The sequence below is a fragment of the Dendrobium catenatum genome, unplaced genomic scaffold (assembly GCF_001605985.2).
Source record: "Dendrobium catenatum unplaced genomic scaffold, ASM160598v2 fragScaff_scaffold_1608, whole genome shotgun sequence".
In the NCBI taxonomy this organism is placed as follows: domain Eukaryota; kingdom Viridiplantae; phylum Streptophyta; class Magnoliopsida; order Asparagales; family Orchidaceae; genus Dendrobium; species Dendrobium catenatum.
Genome location: NW_021320070.1, coordinates 3,346,553 through 3,350,154, shown reverse-complemented (window position 1 = coordinate 3,350,154; position 3,602 = coordinate 3,346,553).

The following is a 3,602-nucleotide window of genomic DNA, read 5'->3' as shown; positions in this document are numbered from 1 at the left end:
AGACTTTCAAACAAATGCTGAAGGCCCGCACCATCGATCTTAGATCTGGGCGGATGGTTTTTAAATCCGAAGACCTGCATCGTTGATTTTTAATCCGGGCAGATGGTTTTGAATCTGAAGACCTCGTGTTGTCGACTATAGGTCCAACTGAAATGGTTTTAAATTTGAAGACCTCACGCAGTCGATCTTAAATCCTAGTGAGATTGTGTAAATTCGAATGCCCTATGTCGTTGACCTTATGACCAAGTAGGAAGAAATTCCAGCAAAAGTCGTCCCAATTTCTCCCTCGGTGGGGAGGTGACGCTGGGAGGCTGCCAAAATTATCTTAAAAATTATGGACTTAACGAATTTTTGGAAAAAAAGTACGGAACTCTAAAAAATTTTAAAATTGGAGAGCAATCAAATTTTGAATATTAATTAATCAATTGATTAATAAAAAAATTACTAATTGACTAATACTAATTAATCAAAATTATCCTAAATTAATTAAAATTAATTGATTAATTATAATATATAAAATATAAGAGTTATTTAAAATATAAAATTATTTCAAATTTGAGAGCAATTTAAAAATTTTTATTAAAATTCAGGAGCGTTTTAATTGACTAATTAGAGCAAGTATAAAATAAAAAAAAATGCATTGAATAAAATGGAGAAGGGAGGAGGGGGAGAGATCCACTACTCAACATATACTGCTCTCCAAAATCTTGTACAAATTGCTCTCCAAAACTCTTAAACTCCCTAAATCCCTTATACAAATTCTCTCAACTCTCCAAACAACTCTACCGACTCAAAATCAATCTTCTTGCATGCTCTTCAAAGCTCTCATGTACAAGCTTCTATGGCTACTTGTAGGCTCTATCTTTTGCAACTGTAAGCCCAACTACTGCAAGCCGTGGTTGCTCTCAATTACCAGCTTTGAACACCTGCAAACAAGCAATAAAAAATCAGTGCATCATAAATAAATTAAATCAATGTGGAAAAATGATAAATCTAGCTACTGCATGTAGAATAAAGTACTAAAAAGCAAGAAAAGCTAAGTACGAAAAAGCTAGTAGATCAACAGTGCTAAAAGACAGGTAATGCAGTGGACTACTGTAGTAGAAACAAGCTACGAGCACAAAACAAAACAATTAAAACACTAACTCAATGTCAAAACCCCTAAATGTCAAAACCACGAACTAAAACCAACTTACAACCCTTTCAAATTCTCTATATTACAAAACAACAAACAATCAAATTTAAACTAATGGGCAGCCTCATTTATAAGAACTTGATTGTAAGATCCACTACCCGGCAACTTTCGTAGAAAAGCAATAAGCCCGATCTTAGGGGAAAGTTTTAGGTAAAATTGACCTAACTCCTAACCCCCAATTAAAACCCCCGGCCACTTCTAATAGAAGTCGTAAGTCTAACCTCTGAGGAAAACGTTTAGGTGATAATACAACCCTAGACTCCTCACTTGGGCAACCTAGTCTATAGGGCTTGGTTGTAAGACCCACGCCTCAGGCCGCTTAGCTTATAAGGCTAGATCGTAAGACCCACCGTTAGGCAACTTGTAAGTAAGCCATAAGACATATCCAACCGAAATTCTTCGAGCTACCTCTAAAAGAGGTCGTAAGTCCCTCTATCGGGCAACTCCTAAATAGAGTCATAAGCCCCAAACTAAATAAATAAAAGGGCAACTTCTAAGGAAGTCGTAAGCCCCAACTTAAATTAAATCAAACTAAAATTCAAACATATGGGCATCTTAGTCTAAAGGATTAAATTGTAAGACCCGCTTTTCAGGCTACTTCCTAAGGGAAGCTATAAGTTGTACCTAAATAATTTAAAACCTCCGGGCAGCCTCGCTATAGAGTTAAGTTGTAAGACCCATCCTTGGGCAACTCAAAAATAGAGCAATAAGCCCCATTCCAAATAAAAATCTTGTGCTACTTTCTATGAAAGTCATAAGTCTCAAACCAAACCTGGATTCCTGGGCTACTTCCTAAAAGAAGCCATAAGACCCGCTCCAATCCAAAATTTGGGGTTACTTCTATATGAAGTCATAAATCTCAAACTAAATAAATATCTGGGTATTCTAATAGATGTAAATCCCAAAACATCAAATAAAAAATTAAAATTAAAACTCACATCTAACCACTTTAGTCTACTCGGGATCCCTGAGAGGAGGTAGCACAGGGCTGCTAATCAGATTTTCTGGACACTACGATCAATGATTGTTAGTGTTGGTAGACTAAAATCTATGGTAAACCCGGGACAACGGAACCATGGGATCATGATCAGGTTTACCTCCATTTTCCCCATTATTGAAACTAAAAATATCTTAAATTTATTAATCCTTAATCGAGAGTTCTCTCTTACATAATAAGATGGGTAAATAATTATGAGTACTTGCGCTCATAGGAAGTAAGAACCCCAAATCTTTAAACCCTGACACTACCCTCAGGGGAAATCTGATAAATTCTATCTGACTTAAGGGAAATGGAATCCTATAGCTGCAAAGCAGGATTCATGCATTCGTGTCATTTTTCTTGAGCCAACATATTTATTTTGATGAATGAAATAAAACTTTATGGATGAGTTTTTTAGTATTTAGATATTCTAGTAGCTCTGTAATTTGTCATTTATTTCAATGAATATCGACATAAATTTTGAAATAATTCCAAAACTAGATCCTGAGGCTTGCTTGTCAACACTCAACATGATAGGACATGTCCTGGTCGGGTTGGGATGTGACATAAGAAGTCATCACTTTCTATCTGTTGGCATATTAGATCATATCAGTCAGCCTTCTTATACCCCTTTTCATATCATTTAGGATTGCACCATAAGTTTTATTTAAAAAATATATATATTAGGCCACCTCCCTATATAAGATAACTTGTTTCCAACCAATCAAGAATTTGGTGACAATGTCGCAGTGCTCCCTTGGAAAAATTTTAAGAATTTGGTAAAATTTAAACTTGAGGTTATTACATTAGATCTCCATTTCAAGAAAAAGTATGGGGAATGGTTGCCTTAAGGATACAAAATTTTTATATAAAAACATTTATTTATCATCATCATAATTTGTTGACTCCAAATTTGAGTGAAGAAACTGTGAGATCCCTTCACTTGAGGAAGAAGCACTTCCTCATGGATCTTGAAAGAGGAGGAGGAGGGAGAGAGGAGAAAGAGGCGGTGAGCCAAAACAATGCACAAATTCTTTATTCCTTGGCTTAATCCTAATACAAGCTAAAAGGCCTATTAATAGGCACCTAAGGCTATACAAATAGCCACACACAAGCTATACAAAAAACAAACCTAAAAAATCTGGAATAAAACCTAACAATCACCCCCTTAGTCCAGATTTAACAAAAAACAAGATAACTACTGTTCATAAAGAACAACCAAAGAATGATCCTGTCAGTCTCCTCCGCCGAAAGCGTCCACCGACATTCTATCTCCACCTCCCGACAGATCTCCTGTCGCACTGCGTCCAACGCAGTCAATCCCCGAGCACCCTAGCCCGGCTTCCGCGCCTTGTGCATCCACCAGCACCCTGCGCCTCAGTGCCCGCGCCCTGCGCCTCCAGCCCGCGTCCAAACGCCACAAACCCG